Source organism: Passer domesticus, chromosome 2 (assembly GCF_036417665.1).
Source record: "Passer domesticus isolate bPasDom1 chromosome 2, bPasDom1.hap1, whole genome shotgun sequence".
NCBI classification, from domain to species: domain Eukaryota; kingdom Metazoa; phylum Chordata; class Aves; order Passeriformes; family Passeridae; genus Passer; species Passer domesticus.
Window position 1 is genome coordinate 103,275,220 of NC_087475.1, and position 12,547 is coordinate 103,287,766.

The following is a 12,547-nucleotide window of genomic DNA, read 5'->3' on the forward strand; positions in this document are numbered from 1 at the left end:
AAAGTGCTCTTGAAATGCCCTTTTCTCTGCATTTTGTGACAATAAACAATAGTGCTCTGAAGACAAGGCAGCAGAATCCATGGTATTCTCCATGCCCAGAAGTGGATGGAGGCAGCAGTTATTGTACTCTGTGTTATAAGAAATAATTCATTTTACCATGTGTGCTGCTCTTAACAAAGAGAGGAAGCTTCCATTTGGAAAGTGAAGCATGAACTCTTATTGAGCATTAGCAATATCAAAGCTCACATTCACCACAGTAAAGAAACCCTCTCATCTGTACAAATATACCACAAGACCATAATTATAAAGCACCTTGCTATGTTTAGTCTCCAGATTTTCTTGCTTCCCTTGCAGCAGTCAAGTATCCATACAAGCAGTGCATACACACTGAGATTGGAGACAACTCTACAATTTATCTGACATGGCCACAAAGGTATTAAAGTAGCTGGGGTCACTGACAACAGCAGCACTAAAGCACAGTGACACAGACTTCAAAGAAAATTAACCATTCTGGACACTCCACAGTCTCATTCACAGCCCATGCCAACAACTTCTGTGCTGACATCTCACTTCTATCTGTAGTTTTGAAGTTCAAATTAGGTCAGGTAGGACTACCCAGGCTCCAGTCACACATGTGATTCCGCTATAGACAAAACCTCCTCAACCACTTAGATGCTTCTGACAATTCCATTCCACCCACCGTATATAATAGACACGATGTAGTCGGCTTTTGATATGCAAAACTGGTATGGAAGAAAACTTTGCAGGGGTGGAAATAAATGGGTAGAAACGTCAGCAAAACATGAGCAACATCAGCAGAATTTGCCCTCGCTATAATGGAAGCAAGAACACAGCTTATTCACCAGATAATACAAACTTCACTTGTAGTCTAGAAGAAACTGCAAGCCTTAGATTAGTTGTAGGAGGCCTTGCTTACTGCTCAATTGTAACAGGAAATACATGGAACACCACAAATACATTGAGAGTAACAGAGCATAAAGGCTCTAATGTTGTGTTTGGTTACTCCAGCTGGTGAAGTTACATAAAATGGGTGTTAGTGGCAGCTGAGCTACATGGAAAGGGAGCCCGTTCCCCAGTTCCTGTCCAGTTGTGCCAGCTTCCACAAATCCCAGTGTTGTGCTGTGTCAGGATGTCATCTGTGAGGCAACAGTCCTTTCCATGCCCACTCTGACATCCTTGGGAATTGAGGCCATTCTGAGCAACGGGGTCTTGCATTATGTTTTGCTCCTGGAAGAGCTGTTTAAATATTTTCATTAGAGGCAGAGTATTTTTGGATGATAAAGATAATTAAGTGTTGAAAGCATAGCGATCCATTTGACACTGAGGATAAGAGATATGAAGTATTTCTAATAAAAACAGAACACCCGGTGGGATTTGAACTCACTCTGTGCCATTACAATTTGAGGCAAGTGCTGCATCCATGATGAGACTAACACAGTCTCTTTGCTGGGTCTGCAATTTACTGGTCTTATATTGCCTTCATTGGGTCTCCCCTGTTGTTCTCCAAATGCAAAAATTATATACTACTGATCACTGCATGCAAACTAAAATTGATTTTCTTAAATGAACGCAAGAGATATAAAGTTTGGGGAAACCTGTTTCCTAGTTGATGCCAACATCTATAACCTGTTTCTGCATCCATTATCCCCAGTCTCAATTTCCTGTGTGCTTTGTTTCGTCAGGGGGTTAAAAAAACACAGCTAGACAATCACGATGGTGTTGGTGAAGAAAGCAGCTCCTGCTCTTTAGATGTCTGCTCCCCCATACGTAATGTCAGAATGATTAGAGTGTCTCATGTGATGAGAGTGATTAGATCTGTGCAAACACACACAGAGGAGGGAAGAGGTTGGCTTTGACAAAGCACTTAATTACCCAGGTTCTCCCACCATGTCTGGTCCTCTCACAATAGAAACAAAACTCCCTCTGTTCTCCTGGGAGGGAATCACTGCCGTGCCTTTCCACACCACCACTGTAAATCATGCCATATAGTTCTGTGCCACCCAGCTATAATTTGATAAATACCAGAATGAGTCAAGGCAATAAATCTGTTGGGTTTTAATTATAAGTGTGCTTCTCTAAGTGTGGGGCTGGGGCTGGGCTGTTTTTCAGCTTCTGCCAATACAAATAATGTACATCTGCTCCTTCAACCCTGCCAGTATTATTCTTTCTTGGGAAATCCTCCATTACTGCCTTACTATCCTCCATTACTGCCTTACTACCCTGGCACATTGATAGCTGTCTCAGGAGCACAAATATTCAGTGAAAAGGGAAAGGTTGTTTCCCTCTTCCTACTCAGGAAGCCCTGCCCTGAGCAGCATTAGAAAACGATGTCTGTGTTATTACCTCTCCTGTAATCTTGATTTCCACTGATATTGCCTATTCAGCAATTTTATCAGTGCTCTGTGACTACATGCGTAGCACTTTTCCCAAAAGTCCCAGCTTCTAAAGTTGGATGATCAACCAGAAACCTTCCAAGCTTTTCATTCAAGTACCAACATTAAGTTTCTAGCTGTTGTGGTTTCAAATGAAAGTCTGAAAATGCACACTAACAAAGCAGGAAGCAAAAAGGCAGAACTCAGATATATTCTGCCTTTCAATATCTTAAACACTTTTGCAGATCCTGTTCTTTCTTCTGAAAAGGTGAGCACAACCCTACGGATGGTATTAGGAGAATATTTACTGTAAGAAAAGGAGGTGAAGGTTTGTGCACGTAACATGGTGGGAAGAAAAAATAGTGCAACAGGAACTTGGGCATCTTCATCGAGGATCATTTCGGAGAAATCACAAATGTGAGAGCTTACAGCAATACAAGCATGTAAAATGCACCTTTGCATGCACATGGGGCAGTGCAGGTATCAGCAAAAGGAGCAGGCAACAGAGAGACACCAAGGGAATCTCTGCGTGTGAACACGCCTGCACTCCCAAAGGTCAGTCTGCTCTCCTCAGATTTAATTCCCTTTCTCACTGCTACTGTTCAGAAGTAAATGTTCTCTTTTTATTAAAAATCAAAAGCAGAGGGGCTCATAATCCTCCTGACTCCAGTTCTTCTCATATAAATGAAAAGTTTAGCTTAGAGCAATAGCAGGTAAAATCAAACTGAAAGCAGAAGCTAATTCTCAGGAGATATGGAAAAGCTAAACAGCATTTGAGGATAGTTTTGTTTGTATGTCTACATTTCTCATTAGCTAAATTCTTATTAATTTTTAAATGAAGAATTCAGTAAATCCTCACACACTGCAGCACATTTTTGGAAATAATTTTCCAGTGATATTGGAAACCAGCTCTATTCTCCCCTTGCAAAACTAATTCTGTTCTAATCACTGCAAAGAGATGGCACTGCACTAATTTCACAGATCTCACTTACTTAATATGTTCCCTCCTTACTTGGAATCCCCATATAGCCCTCTCCCCTCCTCATTCTCACTGCTAGTACTGAAATTCTTCCCTTTGAAGCGCTACTCTGGTTTTAATAATATTTCCCTTATTTAGTGCAACCTTCAGAGCGAGGACCATGTTAAAAATGTTATCAGCAATACTGCCAGCTTAAACTACCAAAAATATAATTGCAGAAGGTGGGAAGAAGGAGGAGAAAGAAACAAAGGTTTCTAAGAATTTCAGTTATTTTGGGTGATACTTCCAAGTTTCTTTCTGCAAACATAGGCAATGGAAAGTTAAAGAAGATGCAGACCCCTTTCTAAGAACATACTCGCCATGCTCAGGCTTCAATTAAAACACCCAATAAACTCCAGTGTAATACTGACACTGCACTGCTCTCCCTTACTTCTATTCCCCCTTTTCCTTCCCTGCCCATATGACACAGCAGACTGAGACCTGTCCCAAATTCCAACACCAGCCAAACCACAAATGCAGGTTGGATGATATAATAGAATAAAACTCAACCTGTCTTGAAGTTTCAGGTTTTTTAACCCCAAAGTTTGGAGTGCTCCTCCTTTGAGATCAAAGTACAGAGGAAGAAACATGCAAAGACAGTACATCCAAAGTTATGAGAGATCCAGGTGTGAGACTGGAGTGGTAGCTGGCTGCCCCACCCCTGTATCACAGATCTTGTCTTCCTGGTAGCCAAGTCCTCACTGTTATGAAGTTAATAGGGCAAAAGTGAGAGCAGGTTGGTAGTTTTCTATCAGAGGGTTCCGTGCATAGAGGGTTAACATACTCATTTCCATCCTGCTTTTGGACATCCGTCAGAGAGCTATGGTGAATGCAGCACCAGAAAGGGGAACAAATTTTATAAGTGCCTTGCATACAACTTCTGCATCCTGCAGTTTTCAAGCAAATTTTCTGGCCATTCAGATTTGGTCCCATGCCTGTTTCACCAAGTTTCAGTGAACAGAGGGCAGCTCCTTCCTTGGTTCTTCAGGAGCATTGGGCAAATCAGGTTTTCTACTCTGAAAATACCACTTTCTTTAGGTGGTACAAGTCACAGTGTGGATAATGCAGCACTATAACTAGAGCTGTGGCAAGGACCTCTGCAGCTCTACTGAGCTTGAAACAACACAGATAATCCTACCTGAGCTATACCTTCCACAGGTATAGGCCAGAATGCTCCTTGCTTGTAAACAAGTAATTTGCTTGATGCTACACCACCCATCTCCTCAGCTATCCAGTCCAGACATTCATGGTTCTCTGTTCCCTTGAGAAGTCCTTTTGCCCCTGCTGAACTGAAGCTCCTTCCTCGTGCTTGTCTCTGTCCCAGGCACCTGAAGTTTTGTGTGAATAAGCCCTGAAAGATAAGCTGAGCTGAACTCATTTGCTTTGCAGCTGCCTGTACTCTCCATGAGCCAGCCTGTGAACAGTAACAGGCCTTGGCATTATCTACACAATTTAGGATTTTACACTCAATTAAATCTCTTCTCAACAACTTCTCCTTCTTTGTCATCTTCTTCATAGTCTATAAAGACCTCAGTTTTATTTTTAGCCAGTTCCATTAGCTCAGACTCTCACATCAAATTTTCTGCCTTCTTCTCTACACCTTTTTGAGTTCTCTGATGTTGAGGGAACCAAGGAGATAGAGTGGACAGAATGATAATCAGCTGGTGTAGAAGCTTTGCTGTAGTGTCCCTGTCACTGATCTGCCCCAACTGTCAACCATTAAAATTGCAAATTGCTTCACCACTTTTCCCAGAGCCTCCTAAACTGTGAACCTACTCTTTCTATCTGCTGACTTACCTGTCTGAGCAGAGTCAGTCCCTGCACATGATCTCTTCTGAAGGGGCTCTGCAGTAGTAACTGCATTATATATCTGGGAGAAGATGCCACAGAGGTCTTAATGAAGGAAATGGAATGAGTTACATAAAGAGGAATATTGACTGTATCAACCTGGCAAATGCTGACTGTCTCTTTAACTAAATAGGAAAATAAATCTGCTCTCTTCTGGAACAACTATAGTTAAAAAAAAAAAAAGAAAAAAACAGCAAAAAGAATGAAGAAAGAAGTGATTGCTAACAACCTCCTTTTCATATTACAGCCCAACAGCTGAAACTCATCAAGGAGGTAGATATAATTCTGTCTGCTGTCTGAGAAGGTTAAGTTAATCCTTTCCTACTTCCCAGAGGAATGCCCATAATATTCACGAGTGTTCACAAGATACTAGGCTCTTCTTGTTGAAGCTGCCATACACACATAATACAAAATTAACTGGGCCAGAGAAAGGAAGGACTATGCACAGCCTGTTGATCAACACACTACCACCTTTGACCCCAGATACTACTGTAACACTGAGCGGCTCAGTTTTAATAGGACTGGGATTCCTCTGGGCTTGGACAGAAATATAAGTGCAAGTACATGGTCATAAATGCTGGTAAACACTGGAAATGTATATATATTTTTCTACGTAGAAATGGGCATCAATGAAGAAGTAGACTAGGATTTAAGAGCCAAGAGAAGCAGTTGGGCAAGGCTTTGGTACCTATTACCCTTCTGAGGGTTTAACCATCAATTTCCCTGTTCCCCATCTGTGAAATAGAGTAATTTTACTTCCTTGCACGCCTGAGGTGCTCTGACAATGCATTAAAAAGATTGAGAGGTACTCATATACTAGGGCAATGAAGGCCACACATCTGCTTAAGACAGCTCACTAACAACTACCAGAAAAGAGATCCCTACAACCAGTGTACAAGAGCATCAGCCTCACATCAACTTCCTTGCAAAGTACAGATGGGGCAAAGGCCCTTTGGAGATTTCCCACCATGTAATATGTCTTCCTTCTCTAAGTATAGATCATCTGACACTAATTCAAGATGAAAATCATTCTGCCTAAGAGGAGGTTTTAACAATCTAGAGGTGCTGGTTTCTCTACTCAACATAGTTCAGCTGTCCCAAGTTTCTTGCTTTGGGGAAGAAAATCAAGAGGTCTTCAGGGCCAAAGTGCAGAAATCCTAGCTCACTGATGAGTGGTTAATGTTCCACCAGCAAGATGCCAACATCCACGGTCAGGGTAACCAAGAACTAACTGGCATTGTATCAGGTTACTCTCTATTGACAAACATGCACATAAACCATAAGCAACTGAGGTTAAGGCTTTAGAATGTTCCAAAAGAAGTAAATAATGTAATAATGAATTCATACTAATGGACAGAGGTATCACCTAACCTTCAGCTTTTAACACCAGAGCCATTTCCCCATCAAGTCTTTTCAAAGCTAGGTCCCTAAGGCAGGTTACCACAAACTATGAGAATATCACTAATTTTCTATACATGAATAAGCAGTGCTCAGCAGTCTGCTAGCCAGAGAGATAGTAAGAATTGAATCTTATTCACCTGCTTTTCACAAGAGTCAACCCACTGCATGCAACAACAGGATTCAATCACTGGCCTTTCTGGCAAAAGCCCATCAGGTCGTTCTTACAGCTCTCGGCAGCCATAATGGCAACACTCACCAGCCCCAGCCACCTGCCTGCCTTTACTGATGTTTATGACAAATTTCAGGTTTTGCCTGTCTGCCACTGCATATGGAAACCTGATGGATTTAAGCAAGGACTAGATCTAATAAGATCGATGTGCTGTCCAGCAGGTGCAGAAACACAGCAGTCAGTTTTATGGATGAATGCTAAGCACAAGGGCCTGACCACTTCTCATCACTAAAGGTCCTGCAAGAATTTTGCAAGAGATGATGCCTCAGAGCTGCTTGTACTCGGCAGCTTCCTGCAGTATAATTGTGCTGTGCTGCCAGGAGCTCATTCCTGCAGTGTTACAGGGAAGTAGTTGTGTAAATGCTTCTCCACTGTAAGGTAATTGTCTGTTGTGGAACAGCTGTCCCTTTCTGCTCCAGCTGTGAATCTGGACATTTTGTCAATCCTTGCATTCTATTTAAAAAGTGGAGGTTTAGTACAAATTTATCAGGCAATCAGTGATACACAATTTCTTATAGGAAGAAGGATTCTGTCCACCCACTCCACCAGCTAAATTAGTTTAGCTCCAGCTTAATAGCATTTGTGCAGTATATTTCCTGTATGTGTAAGCAAGAAAGGTGTCACTTAAGGGTGCTGAGGGATTCAATTATATATAACAAGACAGCTTTCTCTCAGTTTCACTCACTGTTACTCAGAGGCTTGTCTTTGTGGCTTCCTTCACAGAAATACCTGTAAGGTATTGCTACAGACAGGATCTGTGTTCCTCTGCTGTGCCAAGAGCTTTCCACATAGATATTAACACTTGATTTGAAGGGACAACTACTGAAAGGAGAGGAGTGTGTGCCTGCAATTTGTGCCTGTGTGCATACATCCATGCGAGTGTGTGTTTGAGGGAGACAGGGCAGATGAGGAGGAATGCGAAAGCGAAAAGGGAGATGGCTTTTCATCTCATTCTGGAAATCTCTTCTCCAGAAAGATGTATTTCCAGGTTTCTACCAAGACTGTAGTGCATGGATGATACAAAGATGATGAGGGTGGAATAGAGCACAAGAGAAATGCAAGCCAGAGGGCTGCCTCATTCCACATCCCCAAAAACTCCCTTGTCTCCATCTGTTCTAACTGATGTACAGTATCTGGCTACATCCTGCTCAGAGCTGCTACTCAGGCTCATGCATGACTTTGGAAAATACATTTTGTTCTTCTGGAGCCCTCAAGGACAATAATAAATAGAATGAAAACAAAACCATCCCGACAGCACTTTAGCGGGTGTCCTTCACAGGCGTACCAGTGTCAGCTGCCCTGGGATTTCACCTTCACCTGAAGGGAGGCCTGCTTAATCATGTGACACTAAAGGAGAAGAAATAAAAAATGTTTCTTGAAGGAACAAAGGAAGGCAAACTTGCCCCCATGCTCATAGTTTTGCCAAGCTTGATCACAAATAACATGCAGTTTGAAATCTGCCGTATGCTAAAACATCACTGTGACAACAAGCCTTGAGGTCTGGCATTACTGTAAACCAGGAACTGATAATAATTCTCCTTGTCCTTTGCTGCAGAGATGCTCATTATTATGGCCCTTATTCGGCAACAGGAAAGTCAGTGGGTCAGCTGGAGTATGTGAGGCTCAGCTAAGGGCATTGCAGAAGAGCTGCCAGGGTTGTCCTGCTTTGGTTTTGCAGTCTTTGCCACAGGGGTTGTTAGAGGTATTTATGCTCCAACTCATCTTTAACATTTCTGCATACGACTGGTTTCTTTTCATTCTTTTCTGTATGGTTTTCATTTCTAAGGTATATCCTTCAGCAAAAGATGGGAACACACGGATATTTTTATAAATTGCTTTTTGAGAAGTCTTTGACCAAGTATTTAATAAAAAACCTGTTACAAAATCAAAAGACTCCTGGGTTGGAAATGTAAAGTCTTTTCACGGAGAACAAGTCTCTACAAGAGAAAAAGCAGAAATGAAAGAATAATGGATCTTCTCTTAATATGGTGAAAACCTAACACCAGAAGTGCTATTGAGGAGTTTGCTGTGACCTGCATGAACAGTACATCAGCTAATGCACTGAGAAGGGGAATGAAATTGTGAGAGACTAGCATCTACTGATAATACAAAATCATCAGATCTTGACTATGAAGGTCAGAGAATTCTCAGAGTTCTAAGGCAATACACAGAAGCCCAACAGACCACAGAAAGAGTACAGCCTTGACACAGTCAATATGTATTGGGAAAAATAAACTACACTCCTCAGGTATCTTACTGGGTCATAAAATTAAGTATGGTCAGACAAGAAGAAACCTATACTTACTGTAGGGAGATCAATAACAACTTTTCTCTGAGGTACTTCAATAGCAGGCCAAAAAGTAAATGGAACATTAAGATGTAAAAATAATACTTGGTGAAAAATCACTCCTGTGTAGGGACTCAGTGCAAGGCCAAAGCTCCAGCAAAATCACATCTAAGCCAACAAAATACAGTTTACGTTGGATTTAAGTGATGCCTAGATCTTGTGTGAGTCATTTCTCTCAGGGGTGGGTGAATGTCACCCACTGAGAAAAGTATTAATGCCACTGCATACATCAAGTCATACTTTCAGCTGAAATACTGTGGCTGGTCAGCTCTGAAGCTTTTCTTAAAAATAAGAGCAAGAAAAGCACACACAGACAATGCAAATGTTTAGAGTCCTGAAGAATCTTTGAGGTGGGAAAGATTTTAGAAAATAGAAACTCTTTAAAGAAGGAAGAGGTTACAAAGCACTTGAAAAACACTAATAAGTTGAAATAATATATCTTGGCTTTCTGTGTATGTGCATATGGAAAAGGGGCACCTGTGTATATTCTCTGGTGGCTAATAAAGCATTGCAATAAAGGACATGGATCAGATGTGTCATTCATAGAAGAATTTCAGACATTAATTGATATTATAATTCTTATTTTACAGGCTGGAAACTAATTTGCAAACAAGGCAATGAAATGGAAAACGCTAAGCAGCATCCTAGTACTGACCCTGAACCCCAGAATGATGCCTTGCTCATAAAACACATCCATTTATCCAGCTTGGGGAAAACCAAGTGTGAAAACAGAGGAGAGGATAAACCCTGCTCTCTCCAGCCTGATGAGCCAGCCTGCAGCTATCCTAACACTTATCTCTGAGGGCACCAGAAGAAAATGTACTATCATGGTCCTGTCTTCCAGCAACACTTAAAAGACCTTGAGAATCTGGTACTGGTAGCTATGGCCTGTGAGCAGAAGTTCTACACTGTAACCCACATCTGTAAAAAGCAGCTCCAGTTCATGCTGAGCCTGTTAGTGATTCTTGCACTATGGTTACTCAGTGAAACCTTCTCCAGAACATTTACAATTCTGTTAACTGCCCATTATAGCCCTTTACTGTCTCTTTGCAAAGACAGAGAGTTTAGCCTATTCCAACTCTCCCTGTTAGGAGACACACAAGTAAAGGAAGCAGCACATCAAATGTGTACACAAACATAGGAGCAGGTAAATGATGGGAGGGGGTGAGCAGCAGGGTGAAGTGACTTTATAATCTCCCATGCAAATGAGTGCCTGCAAGGCCTGTAACTGGAAACTGATTTCTGAGGGGAAAGCTGTGCTGATGCCCATGCTTGCCTGTGTGTCTGAATGGGTACAGGAGGGAGCATAAGATGGGAAAATAGGAGACTGATCAGTAAAGAGATGAGACATATAGCTATGCCCTCTGGCTTATGCATTTCAGGACTAAATCTAAGCAGTCTAATCTTGTACCAGAGTACTTTTCTGTTTGTTGTGGTTTCTTTTTTCATATTGTTATTTGAGCCACTCACACAGTAGGAAAATGGGTACTTATTTTCTTTCACTGGAAACATGGAAGGGAACACAGTTCAGTAGGCAAACAAGCTCTAAAAGCGTTAGAACAAAACACAGAGGGATTCAGAGTGGTGAAACAAAAGCAGTATCTCCATCTTTTGCAATGACTCTTACCTGAAAAAAAAAAAAAGGACAAAATGTGGCTATGGGCCAGAGTCACAAACTTCAGCTGAGTGATACCAAAATAAATGTGAGTCACCTCTGGGTCACTTACAGGAGGAATGCCTCTAAGAAACAGACATGATGACTATTGCCATGGTACATTCAGGCAGGATTTATCCAAATCTCAGTAGATTTATATTCTGCATTTGTTTCCAAAGTAGAAAAGCATCTACACTTTATACAAAAGTGATATAGCAAGTAAACATGAAGAAGGCTAAAGATCAAGCAAGTCATTCTCAAGAGCCAGGCTGGGTCAGAGAAGAGGAAAACAAGCCATAGCTGTTAATGCTAAGCCATAGTGACACCTTCTCCAAGTCTCTAGGGGATAGAAAAGTGGTTGTGGGAACAAATGAAAATAACTGGTGATGCCATCACTCAGAACTAGAGCTGTGGTACTAGGAACTGTTCTATGCCCTCATTAGAAGCAGGCTTTGGGTTTTCCCAGTGGTGAAAAAGCTGAGAATTGACTGTGTGTAACCTTTTAAGAGAGCATACAGTTGTGGGAGGTAGTGTTTTCCAGGCTGGACGTAGACAAGGCCCCTGCTCAATCCTTAAGACATCCCATAGAAGTCCTCAAGCATTGTCAATGCTTGCCTAAGCTCGGTATTGGCTGCAGCCTTAGCCTGCTGAGCTGAGGTCCAGGGTGCCCTGCTACAGAAAGGATTTTCAAACTCTATCCTAAACATTCACTGTACAGGAATTCCACTACAAGAATGGTGACTTTGTTCCACTTTGGAGTTGGCTGTGTTTCAGCAGTAAGCTAAGTGGTTTGGGATCCTTCTGGATGACACTAAGGAGTGCTATGGAAATGTCAGCTATGAGTGAAAGGCTTCTCTATAACTGTACTGCCATTCTATAGCCATATGTTTCTCCTGAGGGTTGCCAGTGACTGGGTTTCCCCTTTTGAAAAGCCATGTAAACACATGCAAAACCGAGTCTTTACATAATACAATGGGGTGTATCATTCACTAATGTGCAAATAGGTCGCTCTCCACTTGCCCTCCCACACACTTCCTTTCCAGCTAGCTGCAAGCTTATGTAGAAAGAGCTTAAATGTAAGTCACCAGTATTCCTGATTTAGCACAGCAGGGAAAAGACATGACTTTCAAAGGCAAGAGGGATGAGCAGAGCACACTGTGTTCTTTCCTCTCTCTAAGCTTCATCCCATTATGTTAAGGAAGAACACGGCCTAAAGTCAACAACCCATGGGCAAGTAAAACAGGATCAACAGTCCAACATCACCCATTAACTGCAGGGGATTTGGAGACTGATGTACATCCACATGATTTACAGGAACCCTGGCAAAGGCTCCATGCTGTCTGCAGCACGTTAGGCCTGAATTATACACCGAGAAGTACAAATTAATGCAGAGTGGATTTACACACACCAAGCAGTGGTGGTAGATTGCAACGGGGTATCAGATCAAAATCAGGGACAGAGGAAAGCATGTGCCATGGAATTGTGTCAAGGATAAAGAATGTGGGGTGTAGCTGTAATGTGGATTCTCAACTATGACCTCTTTAGTGTTCTTTTACATCACAGAACACACCTCACCTGGTCCTCAGACACATCAGAAAAAAAAAAAAAAGACAGATGCAAAGGAGAAATAACAAAGAGGACAGAACTAGCACTTTGC

At 41.8% G+C, this 12,547-nt stretch overlaps 1 protein-coding gene and 2 long non-coding RNA genes across 5 annotated transcripts in view; all 3 read right to left on the reverse strand.

Moving 5' to 3' along the window:
- LSAMP (limbic system associated membrane protein) overlaps nt 1-12,547 on the reverse strand; it is a 299,711-nt gene that overhangs the window by 255,244 nt on the left and 31,920 nt on the right. The gene's annotated exons all lie outside the window — the stretch shown is intronic.
- Nucleotides 1-12,547, reverse strand: part of LOC135295583 (uncharacterized) — a 50,444-nt gene that overhangs the window by 16,691 nt on the left and 21,206 nt on the right. The gene's annotated exons all lie outside the window — the stretch shown is intronic.
- LOC135295582 (uncharacterized) lies at nt 4,198-12,384 on the reverse strand. The gene is made up of 3 exons (XR_010357704.1): nt 12,299-12,384; nt 5,209-5,281; nt 4,198-4,762 (listed from the first exon to the last, which is right to left on the reverse strand). It is a non-coding gene; the product is annotated as an uncharacterized LOC135295582 (long non-coding RNA).